General features: G+C 55.4%; 1 protein-coding gene across 1 annotated transcript in view; it reads right to left on the bottom strand.

The window, feature by feature from the left end:
* Window positions 1-12,260, bottom strand: part of LOC147706435 (tyrosine-protein phosphatase non-receptor type 6-like) — a 315,590-nt gene extending 303,330 nt beyond the window's left edge. Inside the window, exon 1 of the mRNA XM_086932941.1 lies at window positions 11,988-12,260. The gene's annotated coding sequence lies outside the window, so the exon portion shown is untranslated. The remainder of the gene's footprint in view (window positions 1-11,987) is intronic.
* Window positions 12,261-20,703: the final 8,443 nt, after the last annotated feature.

Here is a 20,703-nt window from a genome sequence, read left to right as displayed (position 1 = left end):
CCTGGACCTGACTATTAATCACTCAAAATTGTTTATTATGCAGGTAGGACAGCGTACAGCAAAGCAGTTTACCTTTAAACTAGGATCATCACCAATACCCAAGACTAACGTCTTTTCCTATTTGGGGGTTTTGTTTGATGACTCTTTGAGCTGGTCCCTCTTGCTTACTCAGAAGAAAGTGGAACTAGTGAAATATTCTGCAGCTGTTTTTAACTTTGCCACTAGAGTGGGAGGGAAACCAATAGGGGCACTCTTGAAGATTTACCAAGCAAAATGTATTTCAAAGGCCAGTTACGAGAGCAAGACCTGGACTATATTGGGGTCGGGCCCTGCAAATCGCCGAAAACTCTTTCCTGTGATGGGCCCTTTCTGTGCCGCAAAGTATTTCTTGGTACGTTGTGCATGAAGAACTTGGGATGCCTTTCCTCTCAGATGAATTGGTTTTTCGTCCCGTGGCATGATGGCCCAGGATTTGGGACAAACAGGAAAATACACTTAGTAAACACATCTTAAAGGACTGTCTTTCGCTTGACCATCTTTCGCGTATTCGATGGCTTCAGTAAATAAGAGTAGGCCTTTTGAGGCTAGGCAGAGCAGAACTATTCACCAATCCGGAGAATATATGTAAGAGGGACTATGCCTGAGCCAAAGAGTGTTTTTCAAGAAGGAGCCATTGCGAAACAGAGGAAGTAGAGCTGTGCAAGTCCTGTGTGTATAGTGACATTATGTTAAAAATGGTGCCAACCACAGAACCATATCTTTTATGGCTCAAAAGCATTTATGATCATTTTTTTTTAACAAGGTGTTGGCTCGATCTTTATCACTATCTCTTGGCTCAACCGCGTGACTCCCACAGAGGTCAGTGTCTCATGCCCTGTGGCTGCGACGGAGAGTCTCCTCAGGACATGATGCACATTTTAATGGTCTGCAGTTTTTAAGATCTTCCCAGAAAATTATTTATTATCCCTACCCTGAAAAAGGCTGGTTTCATGAGGGTTAGATCGGCTTTTATCTTTTTACAACTTCTTTCTACAGATACTGTTTTGTACACTCTTAATTTTTTAAGGGCAGTCCTAAGACTCCGGTCAAGTTGTGAATAATGTCTGCACTGTAATCTATGTATTCTAGTTATAAACCCAGTGTAATTTGATGCATTAACAGTTGTTAAACTGTATTATGTAAACGCGTAACTCTCCGGAATCGAACCCCGATTCCCCGTAGTCACCATGGTAGGCACAGAAAGTACCATCGAAAGTTGATAGGGCAGACATCCTAATGTATCGTCGCAGTCACTGGGACGAGCGACCGGCCTGCAGTTATCTAGAGTCACCAAAGCGGCCGGGCGAGCCCGAATTGGTCTTGGTCTGATAAATGCACGCATCCCAGGAGGTCAGCGCTCATGGGCGTGTATTAGCTCTAGAATTACTACAGTTATCCAATAACAGATGGAGTGATCAAAGGACCCATAGCTGATTTAATAAGCCATTCGCAGTTTCACAGTACCAGAAGTGTGCACTTGCACATGCATGGCTTAATCTTTGAGACAAGCATATGCTACTGGCAGGATCAACCAGGTAGCCGCACCTGACAAGGCGGGGTTTGGGAGCCAGTGCCCGTCTACCTGACCGACAAACTTTGCACACCTCTCCCTCTCTGGACCCTTTATGGGGAAGGAACCCGCCAGCATGGGCCAGAGGGCCCGCTGGAGGGGTGGACAGGTGTGGTCGCACGGACACCGGCGGTTCCAGCCATCTCCCCGCAATGAGAGGCGGGCCGAAGCACAGCCTGAGCGAGACGCAGGGGTGCCGGAGCCTGGCGGCGGTGGCACCCCTCGGAATGGTCGTTACGAGCTGCTGCGGAAATGCGCAGTGCAGAGAGAGGGGACGGAGTGGCACGCTGGGCATTCGGACCTGTAGGGCGGCAGCGTCCAGGGCCTGGCGCCACCCGACACCTTCTGCTCGGGTTGGACCACTGGGAGGGCGTAAGCTACCGGGGCCGCTCGGCCTTCTGCTGGGTCAGGGGAAGGGCCAAGCGGCAGGTCCTCAAGTCGGATGGTCCATGCGGGGTGGAAACTCTTTGCTTGAAACGACTACCAAGGCTGGCCAAGCCATCCCTAAACGGACCGAGCATGCCCAATCGATCAGAGTCCAGCCGGGGCTTTTCCCTGGCAGGCTGCCCTGCGTGGGCGATGTCGGCTTCACGTCCCCGCCCGCTTCTGGGGCAGGCAAGCTAGGAGGGAATCCTATCGGGAAGGGCTGGGAGGCAGGTGCTAAACCAGGCCCATTGGGGCCCTTGGGAGGGCCTGGGTCCTGCCGTCCACTGTCTCAGATTCGCCAGACCTCACAGGGGGGTGTGACTGACCATCTCCCTAGTAATACGAAGGAAAAATACCCCCTTTCTCGTAATCCTTGCGCACCGGGTGACAGAGGGGACCCAAGGCGCGAATATGCCCGACCTCCTGGAGCCCTCGCTGCGATCAGGGAGGCAAATTAGCCCTCATCGGGACTTTCAGGGAAGCCCGGCCATCTGGCTGGCCCATTGGAAAGCATTGCGTGCGACCAGATGGCCGAGGGGATAAGTGCGGCCAGATGGCCGAGGGCAAAGGCGCGACCAGATGGCCTGGCTCGAAGGGCAGCCATCTGGTCGCTCTGTGCCCTAACGAAAGGGCAAGCAGGTGCCGGGGCATGGGGCGCCAGAGGCCCAGGGCCCCAGCTCGGCCTCAGCCATGGGGCTGCGAGGGGGGAGCCGACGGGCCCTCCAACCCGGGGCCGGCAGACACCTTGACAAGCAGGCCCTCCCGGGTCCTTGGAGGAGCGGCAGGCCAGAGGAAGGGGCCCAGGGTGGGAGCACCCAACCTGGAACCCGGCAGGGCCCCTGGATCCCATCCGGCTCCCAGGCCCAGAGGTGCAGGTGAAGTCTCCCCGGGCCCATTTCCGGGCACCCTGCCACACGGCAGGCCCGAGGAAGGAGCCTGGGGTGGGGAGGCCGCCCTCCTCAACGGAGCTCCTGAACCCAGCCAAGCAGAGGGGGGGGGGGCTCCCCAGGCATGACGTAACCCCGTCTCGGGCCTTTGGCATAGCAGCAGGGCGGGGCCCAGGGCTGGAGAACTCGACCTGGGGCCCAGCGGGGCCCCTGGACCCAGCCAGGGCTCCCAGGCCACAGGCGCAGGGGAAGCCTCCCCGGGCCCCTGTCCCAGGCACCCTGCTATGCGGCAGGTCTGACGGGAGAGCCTGGAGTGGAAAGGCCACCCTCCCCATGGCCCTCAGGCGCCCCAGCCGGAGCTCCTGAACCCAGCCAAGCAGGGGGAGGCTCCCCGGGCACTATGGAACCCCGTCCCGGGACCCTGGCGGAGTGGCAGACTGGATGACGGAGGGCCCCTGGATCCAGCCAGGGCTCCCAGGCCCAAAGGTGCAGGGGAAACCTCCCCAGGCCCGCGAGACCTCATCCCCGGAACCCTGCCATGTGGCAGGCCCGAGGATGGAGCCCGGGGTGGGGAGGCCGCTCTCCCAAGGGCCCTCAGGGGCCCTGGTCGGAGCTTCTGAAACCAGCCAAGCAGAGGGAGGCTCCCCAGGCTCTATGGAACCCCGTTCCACGCCTCTGGCGGAGCGGCAGACCGGGAGACAGAGCCCAGGGTGGGAGCGCCAACCAAGGGGCCAGTTGGGCCCCTAGACCCAGCCAGGGCTCCCAGGCCCTGAGGCGCAGGAGAAGTCTCCACAGGCCCGTGGGACCCCATCCTGGGATGTGGCAGGCCCGAGGACGGAGCCCGGGCTCAGGAGGCTAGCCGCAGGGGCCCCGGCTGGAGCTCCTGAACCCAGCCAAGTAGGGGGAGACTCCACAGGCACTATGGAACCCTGTCCTGTGCCCCTCGGGGAGCGCCCTCCTCGGGGCCTGGATCCCATCGGGGCTCCCGTCCCTAGAGGCCCAGGGTGGGGTCTGCCCCGGGCCTGCAGGACCCTGTCCCGGGCGTCCTGCCACGTGACAGGCCCGAGGACGGAGCCGTGGGTGGGGAGGCCACCGCCCTCAGGTGCCCATGCTGGAGCTCCTGAACCCAAGCCGTGCTGTGGAACACCCAACAGGTCCTGGGCCCATTGCGGAGCGGAGGATGGAGCCAAGTGTAGGGAGCGCCCGGCCAGAGCTCTCAGGCCCGGACGCCCAAGAGAGGACCACTCGGGCCTGATGGAGCCCGTCCCAGCACTTTGCCACGCGGCGGGCCGGAGGATGGAGCCACAGAAAGGGGTGGGGGGCGGGGGGGTTTGCCTGGCCTTAGCCCATTTGATCGTCGGCTGGGAGCCCCCAGCCTGCGAGGGATTCAGAGGTACCCTGTCCCTAGTAATCCGGAGGAAGAGTACCCCCTTTTCTGGTAACCCGTGCACACCGAGTGAGGGAGGGGACCCAAGGCGCGGACGCTCCAGACCTCTCGGAGACCTGGCTGATATCGGGGAGGCAAACGAGTCCTCATCAGGACTTGCAGGGCAGCCTGGCCATCTGGTCGCCCCAATGGAAAGCATTGCGTGCGACCAGATGGCCGAGGGGGGAAAGGGCGCGACCAGATGGCCGAACCCGGATGACGCCCATCAGCTCGGGGTCTCTGCTTCCTGGGGGCTCATCAGGGTCCTTAGCTGGGTCTCAGGTGCGGGGCTGCGAGGGCGGCCCCCGACGGAACTCTGACCCGGGGCCCGCCGGCACCTTGACTCGCAGGCGAAGCGGGGGAGGCCGGCCCTGGCCGATGGACCCTGTGACGGGCACCCAGACCCTCGGCTGGCCGCAGTCTCCCGCACCCCAGGGCTCGCCGGAGCCCAGACCCCGGAACCGGTCCCAGCATCTGAACCAAGCCAGGCCAGGGAGAGGGTGAGCCTCCCTGGGCACAAGGGACCCCCGTCTCGGGCAGACGGACACTCAGCAGGCCGCAGGACGGGGGCTCCTGCACCCCAGGCCTGGCCCGAAGCCCAGGCCCCAGGCCCAGTCCCTGCTTCTCAACCTAGCTGGGCCCGGGGGAGCTGGCAGCCTGCCCGGGCAGGAGGGACCCCCGTTCCGGGCACACAGACCCTCAGCTGGCCGCAGGACATTTGCTCTTGCACGCCGGGGCCCACCGGAGCCTGGGCACCGGGCCCTGCTTCTGTGGAGGCGGGTGGCAGAGCGGAGCAGAGTTTTTTCATAACTCCGTAGAACTCTGCGTACTGGCACTACGCCAGTTCTGCCCAGGGTTAGTTTGAGCCCGTACTGATGGCAGATGGTCCGCTGTGGTGGTACATGAGTTGAGAAGCTTAGTAGGGTACCTACCGGTGTCTGGGGTTTGGCATCAGAAGCTGCGGAGGCATACTGGTTGATGGGGGGTGGTAGAGGGCTGTAGCTGTTGCAACGGTTGCTGCTGGCACACCGTAGACTATGTTTGCTGCTGGGGCTGCAGGCACCAGTGAGTCTGGTGGCGCACTGTTCACTGGGCCGGCACACTGCTTAGCTATGGCGGCTGCTGGCCCACTGGTGCCACACGGTGGCTGCTGGCGCACCTGTGGCGGCTGCTGGCGCACCTGTGGCGGCTGCTGGCTCACCTGTGGCAGCTGCTGGGTTACCGGTGAGTGTGGGGGCTGCTGGGGCACGGTGAGTGTGGCGGCTGCTGGCGCACTGGTGAGAGTGGCGCCTGCTGGGGCACCGGTGAGAGTGGCGCCTGCTGGCACACCGCTTAGCTGTAGCGGCTGCTGGTGCACTGGTGCCATACCTGTGGCAGCTGCTGGCTCACCAGTGAGTGTGGCGGCTGCTGGCGCACTGGTGAGTGTGGCGGCTGCTGGCGCATCGGTGAGTGTGGTGGCTGCTGGTTCACCGGTGAGTGTGGCGGCTGCTGGCTCACCGGTGAGTGTGGCGGCTGCTGGCTCACCGGTGAGTGTGGCGGCTGCTGGCTCACTGGTGAGTGTGGCGGCTGCTAGCTCACCGGTAAGTGTGCCGCCTACTGGCTCACCGGTTTGTGGCGGCTGCTGGCGCACCTGTGGCGGCTGCTGGCTCACCTGTAGTGGCTGCTGGCTCACCAGTGGCGGCTGCTGGCTCACCAGTGAGTGTGGCGGCTGCTGCTGGCGCACTGGTGAGTGTGGCGGCTGCTGGCGCAACGGTGAGTGTGGCGGCTGCTGGCGCAACGGTGAGTGTGGCGGCTGCTGGCGCAACGGTGAGTGTGGTGGCTGCTGGTGCAACGGTGAGTGTTGCGGCTGCTGGAGCACCAGTAATTGTGGTAGCTGCTGGCTCACCGGTGTGTGGCAGATGCTGGCGCACCTTTGGCGGCTGCTGGTTCACCTGTGGCAGCTGCTGGCTCACCGATGAGTGTGGCGGCTTGCAGCTGCTGTCTCACCGTGGAGTGTGGCGGCTGCTGGTGCACCGGTGAGTGTGGCGGCTGCTGTAGCAGCGGTGAGTGTGGCGGCTGCTGTAGCAGCGGTGAGTGTGGCGGCTGCTGTAGCAGCGGTGAGTGTGGCGGCTGCTGTAGCAGCGGTGAGTGTGGCGGCTGCTGTAGCAGCGGTGAGTGTGGCGGCTGCTGGTGTACCTGTGGCGGCTGCTGGGGCACCGGTGAGTGTTGCGGCTGCTGGCGCACCGGTGAGTGTGGCGGCTGCTGGCTCACCGGTGAGTGTGGCGGCTGCTGGCTCACCGGTGAGTGTGGCGGCTGCTGGCTCACCGGTGAGTGTGGCGGGTGCTGGCTCACCGGTGAGTGTGGCGGCTGCTGGCTCACAAGTGAGTGTGGCGGTGCATGGTGGCTGCTGGCGCACCTGTGAGTGAGGCGGCTGCTGGCGCACCTGTGGCAGCTGCTGGCTCACCGATGAGTGTGGCAGCTGCTGGCTCATCTGTGGCAGCTGCTGGCTCACCAGTGAGTGTGGAGGTGCACAGTGGCTGCAGGCGCACCGGTGAGTGCGGCGGCTGCTGGCGCACCGGTGAGTGTGGCAGCTTCTGGGGTACCGGTGAGTGTGGCGGTGCACGGTGGCTGCTGGCTCACCAGTGAGTGTGGCGGTGCACGGGGGCTGCCGGCGCACCTGTGAGTGTGGCGGCTGCTGGTGCACACATGAGTGTGGCAGCTGCTGGGGCACCGGTGAGTGTGGCGGCTGCTGGCGCACCGGTGAGTGTGGCAGCTTCTGCACGGTGGCTGCTGGCTCACCAGTGAGTGTGGCGGTGCACTGGGGCTGCCGGCGCACCTGTGAGTGTGGCGGCTGCTGGTGCACACATGAGTGTGGCAGCTGCTGGGGCACCGGTGAGTGTGGCCGCTGCTAGCGCACTGGTGAGTGTGGCCGCTGCTGGGGTACCGGTGGATGTGGCGGCTGCTGGTGCACACATGAGTGTGGCAGCTGCTGGGGCACCGGTGAGTGTGGCGGCTGCTGGCGCACCAGTGAGTGTGGCAGCTTCTGGGGTACCGGTGAGTGTGGCCGCTGCTAGCGCACTGGTGAGTGTGGCCGCTGCTGGGGTACCGGTGGATGTGGCGGCTGCTGGTGCACCGCTGAGTGTGGCGGCTGCTGGTGCACCGGTGAGTGTGGCGGCTGCTGGCGCACCGGTGAGTGTGGCGGCTGCTGGCGCACCGGTGAGTCGCACCTGTGGCGGCTGCTGGCTCACCTGTGGCAGCTGCTGGGTTACCGGTGAGTGTGGGGGCTGCTGGGGCACGGTGAGTGTGGCGGCTGCTGGCGCACTGGTGAGAGTGGCGCCTGCTGGGGCACCGGTGAGAGTGGCGCCTGCTGGCACACCGCTTAGCTGTAGCGGCTGCTGGTGCACTGGTGCCATACCTGTGGCAGCTGCTGGCTCACCAGTGAGTGTGGCGGCTGCTGGCGCACTGGTGAGTGTGGCGGCTGCTGGCGCATCGGTGAGTGTGGTGGCTGCTGGTTCACCGGTGAGTGTGGCGGCTGCTGGCTCACCGGTGAGTGTGGCGGCTGCTGGCTCACCGGTGAGTGTGGCGGCTGCTGGCTCACCGGTGAGTGTGGCGGCTGCTGGCTCACTGGTGAGTGTGGCGGCTGCTAGCTCACCGGTAAGTGTGCCGCCTACTGGCTCACCGGTTTGTGGCGGCTGCTGGCGCACCTGTGGCGGCTGCTGGCTCACCTGTAGCGGCTGCTGGCTCACCAGTGGCGGCTGCTGGCTCACCAGTGAGTGTGGCGGCTGCTGCTGGCGCACTGGTGAGTGTGGCGGCTGCTGCTGGCGCACTGGTGAGTGTGGCGGCTGCTGGCGCACTGGTGAGTGTGGCGGCTGCTGGCGCAATGGTGAGTGTGGTGGCTGCTGGTGCAACGGTGAGTGTTGCGGCTGCTGGAGCACCGGTAATTGTGGTAGCTGCTGGCTCACCGGTGTGTGGCAGATGCTGGCGCACCTTTGGCGGCTGCTGGTTCACCTGTGGCAGCTGCTGGCTCACCGATGAGTGTGGCGGCTTGCAGCTGCTGTCTCACCGTGGAGTGTGGCGGCTGCTGGTGCACCGGTGAGTGTGGCGGCTGCTGTAGCAGCCGTGAGTGTGGCGGCTGCTGTAGCAGCGGTGAGTGTGGCGGCTGCTGTAGCAGCGGTGAGTGTGGCGGCTGCTGTAGCAGCGGTGAGTGTGGCGGCTGCTGGTGTACCTGTGGCGGCTGCTGGGGCACCGGTGAGTGTTGCGGCTGCTGGCGCACCGGTGAGTGTGGCGGCTGCTGGCTCACCGGTGAGTGTGGCGGCTGCTGGCTCACCGGTGAGTGTGGCGGCTGCTGGCTCACCGGTGAGTGTGGCGGCTGCTGGCTCACCAGTGAGTGTGGCGGTGCATGGTGGCTGCTGGCGCACCTGTGAGTGAGGCGGCTGCTGGCGCACCTGTGGCAGCTGCTGGCTCACCGATGAGTGTGGCAGCTGCTGGCTCATCTGTGGCAGCTGCTGGCTCACCAGTGAGTGTGGAGGTGCACAGTGGCTGCAGGCGCACCGGTGAGTGCGGCGGCTGCTGGCGCACCGGTGAGTGTGGCAGCTTCTGGGGTACCGGTGAGTGTGGCGGTGCACGGTGGCTGCTGGCTCACCAGTGAGTGTGGCGGTGCACGGGGGCTGCCGGCGCACCTGTGAGTGTGGCGGCTGCTGGTGCACACATGAGTGTGGCAGCTGCTGGGGCACCGGTGAGTGTGGCGGCTGCTGGCGCACCGGTGAGTGTGGCAGCTTCTGGGGTACCGGTGAGTGTGGCCGCTGCTAGCGCACTGGTGAGTGTGGCCGCTGCTGGGGTACCGGTGGATGTGGCGGCTGCTGGTGCACACATGAGTGTGGCAGCTGCTGAGGCACCGGTGAGTGTGGCGGCTGCTGGCGCACCAGTGAGTGTGGCAGCTTCTGGGGTACCGGTGAGTGTGGCCGCTGCTAGCGCACTGGTGAGTGTGGCCGCTGCTGGGGTACCGGTGGATGTGGCGGCTGCTGGTGCACCGGTGAGTGTGGCGGCTGCTGGTGCACCGGTGAGTGTGGCGGCTGCTGGCGCACCGGTGAGTGTGGCGGCTGCTGGCGCACCGGTGAGTCTGATGGCGCATGGGGGCTGCTGGCTCACTGTTGACTGTGCTGCTGGCTCACATTGTCCAGACCCAACAGGATTTCGCGGTTTGCCGCAAAATCGGCACTTTTGTAAAAATGCCGCGATTTTTACAAAAGTGCCCACGAAATCGGCACTTTTGTAAAAATGCTGCAATTTTTACAAAAGTGCCTGGAGGTTCTGACATTTAGTGACGTGCGTGTATATTGTGCCAGGGCTATTTCTATGTCTGAAGAATGCCTGATTCAACAACTCTGTAGAGGGACACAGAGATTATGATCATGGTTCCTCCAAGCTGTAGCTAGGCTCAATAATTAGAATTGTGCGAAAGTTTTCTAGATTCTTAGTTAGCGACCGTCAGGTCGATAGTAGGTTTCACAAACATCAAATTGTCTTCAGATATGTAAAACAGCAGGCTTGTTTAAAAGTCTTCGTGATGCATGGATAACATGGCTGCTAGCTCAGATCGATCTCTGGGTGTTTTTCTTCCCATTCTCTTCATGATAGTGTTGTTGGAGGTGGCCCTAAGGACAACGCCATGTATGTGACTCATACCTTCTTGGGATGAGGCCTCAAAAGCTATTTCCATAAAGGCCTGTTCTTCCGTACTGCCATAGGTCAGGTCTTAAAATGTGGGTACAAACGACTCACTTGCTCTTTCGTTCCATATTTCACCAGCAGGTTGGAAGGTTATTTTGGAGAGCTTCTGGATTTCCGCAGATGCTGGTGTGACTGGAGGTGGTTTGTGGTTAGTGAGTGTGTGGATGCCCGAGCTACTTGTTGAAAATGCACATAGGGATGGCAGTGGATAATGGACGTCTTAGAGCTCCACTTATCTGGGGAGTCATAACCTGTAATGTAAATGGTGTTAGAGAAAAAACATTAAATAGCCACTCAATCCATTCAAAGGCATGAGATTGGCCTGGTCTCATTCCAGGAAAGACTTACTGGGTAGAAGATGCCCTTGCAGTGGGAGAGGGAAAGCATATATTGCCCTCACAAGGAGGTGAAGGGACGTGCCAGTATGTGCTGTAAAGCCCTTCCATTTGTGCCGGCTTAGAATTGGCAAGACCCTCATAAGGTAATCATATGGTTACAAATACGTGTAGCCTCCTTAATATAACTTTGTATAAGTATATGCCTTGCCTACAATTGTGATTGAGACCATGTCAAATTGTGTGGCCTTTTGGTTGAAACTAGGGCTGAATAAATTGTTCACACAATATTTTTATATTCATCAATGGCTAGAATTAGGCCCCCCCCGGGCAGAAAGATAAAATAAAACAACACTTTATTTTAGGTGCACAGTGAGGGGCCTCAAATATTACTACATTAAGATAAATACATTGCCTGGTACCCGGTCCCCTGTCAACAGTCTCTGTGTCATTGACCAGGTAAACCTATTCCGAATCCTGATGACCCTGCCATATGAAGTCTATATAATACCGTCATCAATAATGATAGAGCTATTCAGAGAAGTGCTAGCACAACCACTGTCCATTGTAATGTAAATGTATAGGCATTTATATAGCGCACTACTTACCCGTAGGGTCCCAAGGCGCTTCGACCGCTGCAAAACCCTTCCTGGCTTCCCTGAGAGATGGTCCCTTAATGGGTATGTCCAGGGTGAGACCAGGCATCCTCGGCGGTCTGGTGGGGCCGTTAGTGAAGATGAGGCAAGCTAATGCCCAGAGTTGCCGAGTGTGATCGCTGATCAGAGTGGGCACCGAGGCGAGAGAATTATCGAGTCCGCTGACCCTGGTCCAGAAACCTGCCGCGCCGGGAATCGAACCCTGGTCCCGGGCCGTCCTCTGCTCTCGGGTCTGCCGCCTCTAACCAGTGAGACTCCCTTGTGCAAAGTACCTTTCCACATGCCCTCACAACATGCAAGATCCTCCCGTAAAAGTAGAATTAGGACCCAGATGAGACCTTGCAAATTTCTGAACAAAATGGGGGGCGCTAGAGAGCCCACGGCAAGATTGCGGCACTGTAGTGCAGCTCTGCCAGCCAAGTTAAAATGTTCAGCATTAATCCTTATTATCGATGCTCATCCTGTCCCGAATGACATGTGGCGAGATAAAGAGCATATGTTTAAGTCGTTGACCCTGTGCCTATTTTCTATGCAAGCCATGTTAAGGGGTTCAGCCAAACATTCATCTCATGTACCTCTAATCACTGTAATACATACTCAACCTATATTAAAGCAAATGGAGAATTGGATTTCCAAGGGATAACATCCTTCACCTGTGGGCTGCTTCCTCTGTTTCATACTTCAGGTAGCCTATTCAAAGCGGAATACTCTGCTAAAAGTTTCCATTGATTTATGGCTGAAAATTAATGATTATGAGTAAAATAAAGTGCCGCAAAAATGCCGCTAAATTTCCATATTTGTGCCGCTAAATTTGCGAATCCATGCTGCTATATCCCGGGGGTCTGATTGTCTGACTGTGTCGCCTGCTGGCGCACCAGTGACTCTGGTGGCACATGGTGGCTGCTGGGGCACCGGTGAGTCTGGCGGCTGCTGGCTCACCTGTGAGTCTGGATTCGAACCACTGACTTCGGTGGCGCACGCTGTGGCGGCTGCTGGTGCACCCGGCGAGTCTGGCGACGCAGGCACTGCCGAGACTTGCGCTCCGCTGTTTGTCCTCCCAGGTCGAGTGCCGCAGGGATTGCTATGGAGATCGGGGGCGGGGGGAGGAGGAGGAAGTTCGCACACACCTGAAGTAAAGGATAGACGCTAAACCCTGGGGCTAGAGGTAGGCTTCTTTTCAGCCGGCTCCTCTCACACTCCCAGTTAATGAATGATGGGAGCGGAGCGCCGCTGCACTATAAATTATACGTGGCTCGGGAGAGAGAGGCGATCTGAAACCGGCTCTTCTAGGAACACAAACAACTGGCCTGCATGCTGCAGCTCAGCGGGATAATGTGCCAAATGCAGAGGCAGGATTTATAAACCGTAAAGGGAGAGCGTCGACGCAAATAAGGAGCGAACTGGGAAATGTGCAGATGTAGAGGTCAGCGTGTCACCTGCACCCATAGCATCCACTCCCAGTCAGATAGCTTCGCGGGTTTATGCACCTGCTGCACGGGTTCGTATGTAACCAGCTAGCCTGGTGTGCGTTCCTGCAGGCAGATATATATTTGTGTACCTTGTGCAGAGATCTCCGTGAAACCCGTGTCACAAGTCATGCACCAGGAACAGGGGTAAAGGACCAGTTGAATACATCTATGCATGCAGCCGGTGGCAGCTATCAGAGCCAAAGGCAGAAGGTTTCTACAGCCAGATGCGGCGATGATAATGCAAACGCAGGGTAGGGGCTACAATCTCCCTAAGATACCTTAGTGGGATAAAGTACCCACGGCAGCAGTCTGACAGCAACCTGGTTTGTGTCCAAGTAAGACCACTCACTGAGTCAGAGTTCTGCTGAAGATCTCTGCCAATAACCTGCGTGTACCAGATGATGTTGCCAGTAATCGAGCTGAGTGGGTTAATGTGCCTGCTGCAGGCATTTGTGGCCAGCCTGCAGGTCAGTTTCAAATCTAGGTATATTTAGTGTGTGGGCTACGTGCTTTGCTGCTGATGCCTGTATCTGACTTGTGCAACAGCTCAGTGAGTTATGGTGACCCCTGCAAACTTCAGTAGAAGTGAGGTGTCAGTGGGCCACAGGCTCCATTAACAGCAGGACAGATGTGACACAAAGTCATGGGCAGGACTTACCAGTATCAAGAGGAGATAACTACAGATGTTAACTGGGACACTACACACCAGGCCTATGGTCGAAGGTTGGTCTCCGAAGCCTTCTTCACATGCTGGGAGACCTTGCTCAAAGGAGGTGGTGTGAAGGCTGTGCCTATATACAGTTCAGTAGAGTTATCAGCAGGACCCATTGGAATTTTGCGATTTTGCAGCCGTAGCGTTTTCCCGCATGTTATGAATTTGCTGCAGTTGTCACATATTCCATCATCTGCCGCAATACTCTCCAGATTTCAGCAAAAAAAATTCTACTTCAAAATTAAATGGATCAAAAGTTCTAAAACGAAGCAACACGTGGCTGAGCAGTAAAAGGCCCTTCGCAAAGGTTAACTGGTGAACTTTCTATTTGTTATTTCTCTATTTGGGTATTAAAGTGGTACAAATGAAGCAAAACGGGGCCAAGATGGCAAGCGGGTAAGACGTGTTTCTTTCGTCTCCCGAGCGCCCCATCTGGCCAAGATCAGAGCGGTGTTCCCTCAAAGTACAGCATCACTGGGGGAGGCACATGCCTTACCGCGACTGCACCTGCGAGGAACTGAAAGTCGGGGCTTGGGGCCGTCTCAGGGTGAGTGAGGGCTCCGGGACGACGCGAGGCCGGTGCATGAAAAGGCTGCTCTTCACGCCAAATCTCCCTCGAGGCACATAACGGCCCAGCTGCGTCGGACCTGAGACCCTCTGCGTGCAGAGGGGGGCGGTGAGAGGCACGCCAGGAGCGGGGGCCCACAGGCAGGACAAGATGCTCCGGCACGGGCCCATAGCTGCCAAGGTTTCAGATGGCTAGGTGTGACATTTGTATAATTTCAGTGTAATTATTATGAGTGATATTTCATCCACAATGAGTGACACTTTCTCTCGAACAAAATCAAGTAATAAAGACAAGGAAAACATAATTATCAGAAATGACACCCATTTGAGCAACAAGAAACTAAGAAAATGTTAAAACTGCTGCAAATCACAGAAATGGAAACTAGTGCCCTTGAAAAATGATCGTAATTTTGGGAATATGCAGTGCAACATTTGGTACAGCCAATAGCTTTCAACAGAGATATTTAACCCCTCTGTGCGAAATCACGGTTACCTTTCCTCCAGTAAAGTTATAACACTACCGTGCCGCACCTAGGCTGGGGGGAAAAAAATAGTGCATCTGCCGAAGCCCTTGAGAAAAATATCTCTGTCTGCTCAGCCGGCTGCATACTCTCTCATGCTGCAGAGTATCGAAGTCAGTCTGTCTCCAGTCACGACTGCTGAGGATCTCTGAATGAACAAGCATTTACAATGCAATGGTCTCGGCATTGTTAAAGTTAGAGCTATTGGCATTGCTAATGACATTTTTTATTCATGTTTTTGTTTTTAAACCATATAAATAAATGGCATTGTCATTTACAAGGCCAATAGCTTAATCTCTCGCAAATGCGAGACCTATTGCATTTGCACCCACACACAGAGCCACACACAAAGCCACCCACACACACACATACAGAGCCACCCACACAGAGCCACCGACAGTCATTCACATAGAGCCACCCACACACACACAGAGCCACCCTCACACAGAGCCACCCTCACACAGACAGAGCCACCCTCGCACAGAGTCACACACACACAGAGCCACACAGAGGCAAGAAAAAAAAGCATTGGCACAGCCAATAGGTTTTGCCTATGGGCGAGCTAATGGCTATGCCAATGGGGTCGGAGTAAGCAACAAGGAACAGGAGAGCAGGTGGGGGTGGGTAACGGGTCAGTAAAAAGTGCGGCATAACACTTTTTTTTGTATCGGTCCATTGAGAGGGGCAGAGAATAAACGGAGTTGAAAAAGAAACTGGGTTGTTTAGGCATCTCTTGGAGATGAAGCAGGGGCGGGTGGGAGGGTTGGGAAAGAAGCAGCAGGGGAAAGAAGCAGCAAGGGCGGGAGGGAAAGAAGAAACGGGTTGGAGGGAGGGAAAAAAGAAGCAGGGGCGGGAGGGAGGGAGGGAAAATAGAAGCAGGGGCGGGTGGGAGGGAGGGAAAATAGAAGCAGGGGCGGGTGGGAGGGAGGGAAAATAGAAGCAGGGGCGGGTGGGAGGGAGGGAAAATAGAAGCAGGGGCGGGTGGGAGGGAGGGAAAATAGAAGCAGGGGCGGGTGGGAGGGAGGGAAAGAAGAAGCAGGGGCGGGAGGGAAAGAAGAAGCAGGGGCGGTTGGGAGGGAAAGAAGAAGCAGGGGCGGGTGGGAGGGAAAGAAGAAGCAGGGGTGGGTGGGAGGAAAAGAAGAAGCAGGGGTGGGTGGGAGTGAAAGGAGAAGCAGGGGTGGGTGGGAGGGAAAGAAGAAGCAGGGGCGGGTGGGAGGGAAAGAAGAAGCAGGGGCGGGTGGGAGGGAAAGAAGAAGCAGGGGCGGGTGGGAGGGAGAGAGGAAAGAAGAAGCAGGGTCGGTGGGAGGGAGGGAAGAAGAAGCAGGGGCGGGAGGGAGGGAAAGAAGAAGCAGGTGCACAGGAGGGAGGGAGGAAGAAACAGGACCTATTATATGCTTACATTCATTTGCGATTATGTGTTACTTATCTCTTTGCATTTTTTACTTCTCAGTTTTACTTGTATACAGTAAGGCTGGTGTGTTGTGTGGTCCATTGTAGCACTGTGGTTAAAGTGTAAACTTCCTTCAAATAAACAGCTTTAAGTAAACTCCACGCTTCATTTGCACCAAACATCATCTATGACATGCCCAAGGTCAAGCTATTTTTCAAACGTTTCAATCCACCGTGTCACAAATCCATACTTAGCTACATTACTGGTCATTAATGCATCCACGCCTAGTCTTTTGCCCAGCATCATTTTCGTTTTCTTATTTTTACAACCTGACAGCCCAGGATCATAACGAGGCCAGGATAATGATTATATAACTTCAAAATACTTGCAAAATTGTCTTATTGAAAAGAGTACATTTACCTCACCGGCACAGGGTCTGCTGCGCCAGCACTGCTGACCGGTAGGTCTGGCACAGGTGCTGCTGCAAACATGGACATGGAATCCTTTGAAAGGGAAGCATGCAGACTAGGGGATTCTGGTACCTGCAGCACAGCATAGGGTTCCCTGGATGTAAGAGCTCTTCAACAGCAAAAGAAGAACTATATTTAGTGTGTTAGCACAACTGGCTTCCACGTCTCATCCACCATGGGACATAAATGTTGGAGTATGCTTACTACTCCCATGCATGCCTCTACTATTCGGAAGGGAACTCTGCGCGCATAACAGCCAACACTAGCAATTTTGCAAAATGTTATCCTTTCACCAAAAGGTTTCATGTTTCAAAAATGTCACAAAACGGAGCCATCATTAATGATATCCTGCTTAACTAGTGAGAAATACATCTGTGTTGATAAAACAACGCCTTACAAAAATGGAGTTTTTTGAGAGCTAATACTAAGTGATTTGTCAAAAGGGGTAGTAATTTCAAAACACTTAAGGTCTTTAATCATCCAAAGATATAAAGGGCATTTGGGCAATAGGCTAACAACTATTCAACAGACTTTGCAATAGCACCTACAAGCTACAACACTTTTTCTGTACCGAGATGGGAGGCTGGCTCGAGCGCACATGGAGTCTGCTTAAAAGACCCGGGCACTATATGCACGCATGTGGGTGCAGGGCACTCGCATGCCGTTCCACAGCTAGCTTACTTTCCACCTGTCAAAAGAGAAAACGACACGCCTAGTCCTTAAAGGCACTGCTGTGCAGGTCGCCAAACCCCTTCTCAGCCCCCACCCGGAGCTCAGCACTTTGAATGTGGAACCTGTGGTGGCACAGCCACGCAACACGCCGCACATGCATTCGACTGTGAAGCACCTATGATAAGAAACAGGGTTTCAACATCAGAGGCAATTTTGATGCAACAGCTGAAGACAATTACATTTTTTTTATTGACCGGAAAGTGAAATATAAATGTTATCCTTAAAAAGGGAGTGCAAATAATTTACAAAGAATATAAATGAAAGGTAAAGTCTGCACCTGCACTTAACAAACCATACAAAAAAGACTAGAAAATAAGGGTAACATGAACTTCCTTCAAAACACACCTTTCTGCAGTCTTGTGTCTCCATTGGCGTATGCACCGGAAGTCAGACGATGTTGCCTGTGACGGGGGCGGGGCCGCGTCCGGACCGGAAGAGGAGGCAGGCAGAGTAAATGCATATCGCGGCCCGGGGCTCCTGTGAGCGGTGGAGAGCCCCGGGGCCCCTGTGAGCGGTGGAGAGCCCCGGGGCCGCCAGCAGGAAGTTACGGAAGTGTTGCGGGGCTCCCTTGACCAAGAGGGAGCCCCGGGAAAGGAGCTGGCAAGAGCCGTAGCGGCGGAGTCCCCCGAGATTGGCCCGGTAAGTTAAAAAGGGCTGGGGGGGTCTTGGTGAACTTGTGTGTGTGTCTGTGTGCGACCGGGGGGGGGGGCACTCGTGTGTGTGCGCGCGCATGTGTATGTGTGGGGGGGTGTCTGTATGTGCGTGCGTGCATGGGCGCTTGTGTGTGTGTGTGTCTGTGAATGCGCGACAGCAGCTGGCCACAGCGAGCGCATTCGCGTGCGCGTGCCAGTTTCAAATCGCCTCCAAGGCGATGCGCGCAGCCAGGGTTGTCTCCTGGAAAGCAGACATGGCAACAATAGGTTCTCGGCGAGAACGCGCTTCCGCGCGCTTAGCCGAGACCTAAAAACTGGTCACTGAGATGCATAATTATGTTTTGGGCATTAATGGGAACCTTTTTATCTGAATTAGAGATGCTTCAAACCTGCATGGTTTGTTTCTGTTAAACATTTACTTTAATTGGATTTGTAGTTCCTTGCTATGTGTGTATGAAAGGCGTGCCTTACCTAAACACGACCTGCGCAGCCTCTCCCGGACTGCGAACAGTGTTCAGGAGTTCTAGTGTTGCCAGGCGACAGCAAGAATTTCTAGGGGCCGGGGCTGTGGCAGGGCTGAGGGATAGGGTGACCAACTGACATGGAGACAAATTCTGGACAGGACTGTAAAAAATTCAGGACAAAGGGTTAAAATTCAGGACACAAATTCAGGACAAAGGGTGAAAATTCGGACAAAGGGTCAAAATTCAGGACAAAAGTTCAGCTTTACCGACAAATTGATGGAGGTCCTACCCCTATCTTATCAATGCATTTATTTTCTATTTTCTACATTTTACTACATATTCACTATTTTATTTATTTATTTTATTTATGTGCTTCTATAGCGCCTGAATAAATCCCCGAAGGGGTATCTCCGCGCTCATGTTGGGGGGGAGATTGGACCTGTGTCTGATCATTACAGAGGTGAGAAATCATAAACTAAATTAATTGGTGCTGAAAAGATGGGTCTTGAGAGCCTTACGAAAGGATAGGTGATTGGTGATAAGTCTATGGTCTTTATGTGATTGCCTATAGGTATGCTACATTGAGGTAGCACTTAATGTTTCCCCGCTGCCACCCTGCCCTGCCCCGCACCATCGGGTAACTAGACATAACATAATGCACATATTTTAAAGAAATAAATGTTAAACTAATCAATAGAAAATGTTATATTGTATGTCATGAAACCTATATTGGTTAATGGATTCACTACAAATGTATAAGTGTGTAATCAGAGCTCCACAGAATTTAATCCTGTTTGGTGTAGTACGGAAAAAAGTGATGTGTATTTCCCTGAAAGCACTGTAAATAATGTGCTTCCGTTTTTATGTTTCAGAAAAGGGGGTGGTGATGAACAGAGTGTCTGAATTAAGCAGACCACTCCTACCCAGTCCAAAGATCAGGGCTTGATCCATCACCGTTATTTATCTCACTGCACCATCCCAGCTCAGAACCTGGCTATATGCAAATCAGTCTGTCCCTGGCCCAGTGCATCATGGGAACAGGGCAGACTAAACTACCAAGCCAATTCTTCACCAGAAAGGAGCCAAGCTACCGGGGACCGGTTTCTGGCATTTCAGCCGTCTTCGGCCCGGCTTGCTTGAATCCTGATGGTGCAGTGAGAAAGGGACTCATGTCTGAGTATACCCTGCCACACCTATAGTGGCCAAAAACGATTCAGAAAAGGGGGTGGTGATGAACAGAGTGTCTGAATTAAGCAGACCACTCCTACCCAGTCCAAAGATCAGGGCTTGATCCATCACCGTTATTTATCTCACTGCACCATCCCAGCTCAGAACCTGGCTATATGCAAATCAGTCTGTCCCTGGCCCAGTGCATCATGGGAACAGGGCAGACTAAACTACCAAGCCAATTCTTCACCGTTATGTGTCACTGGGCATTTCAAACAAAATGTAGAGAGCCTTTCAGTGCACAACTTTTCAAAACACCCTCTCATTGTCTATCGGAGAGTGAATGTGTTGACACTTCTGAGGACTGGCAGAAGACAAGCAGCGTGGTCTTGGGGAAAATCTGTTTTAACTGTGAATATTGCACCAATCTGAATACAGGGCTCACTGAAATTCAAAGCCATCTTAAAGTTATGGGCCTGCCCACAGCCTGTCATCAGGAACTGTGAAGTGACTTGACATCAGTTTAAAACAATACCGGTTCCAGAGCAGCCTCAACATTTGCTAATTGCGCACATTTGCATTTCTTTGGGGAAGCAGTCACTCTGTCTAGAAGGCTCCTTTCTTTTTAGCCGTCTGCCCCTCTCTCCAGAATGCAGCACAGAGGACTCCTTCCCGTCAGCTGGGGAATCACAATTGTGGTAACGAAGTTTGGTCTTTTAGGGAGAGGCTACAATTACGGACAAATGGCGTCCGATAATACTTCTATCACGGACAACGGACATTAGGGCTAATTGACGGACTGTCCGTGAAAATTACGGACGGTTGGTCACCCTGAATAAACATCAGAAAGCACTACAAATGTGAACGCACACGAAGAAGTGTTTTAAAATGCAATTTATAATTACAGTTAATAGATTTCCTGCTCTCCCAGGCACTTACTGAAAAATCATGATCCTCACTCGGCAGCTGATCCCGGCTAGGGGTGGCGAGGCCCGGTGCGCTGGGTGAAGGTCCTGGTTGTCTTCGATATTAGGGCTACCGCTGTGCCATTAATCATTGCCCCGCGGCGCTGCCTCGATGATACCGACTCGTGTGTCAGCCGCTCTGGCCCCGTCTGTGGCCGAATGGTGCAGGTGGGATCCGATTCCAGATTGGATTCATGAGCCATCGACGGCGGAAATCTACCATCTCATCCCCGGCCCGCACCCCACTGCAGTGAGAGTGGCGAGGTCAAGAGCTGCACAATTGAACTTCGAAAAGCGCGGGTGGCAGCAGGAGGCCAGACCCTGACTCAAGGTACGCTATTGTTTCTCACTGTCAGTTAAAGTCTATCATTGGGCACTGACTGTAGTGACTCAGTTTAAGTTTGGCGCCACTTGAGTCGGCCCCCAGTGTATGCCTAACTTACATTCTAGCAGTACTTGTAGAGCTGCAAGCAGATTTAGCCAGCATCTTTAGCCTCTTTTACCGAGAGCAGTGCGCACGGCGCTGAGAGGCATCTCAGTCCATC

Source organism: Lissotriton vulgaris, chromosome 7 (assembly GCF_964263255.1).
Source record: "Lissotriton vulgaris chromosome 7, aLisVul1.2, whole genome shotgun sequence".
NCBI lineage: Eukaryota > Metazoa > Chordata > Amphibia > Caudata > Salamandridae > Lissotriton > Lissotriton vulgaris.
This window is presented reverse-complemented; position numbering and strand designations above follow the sequence as displayed.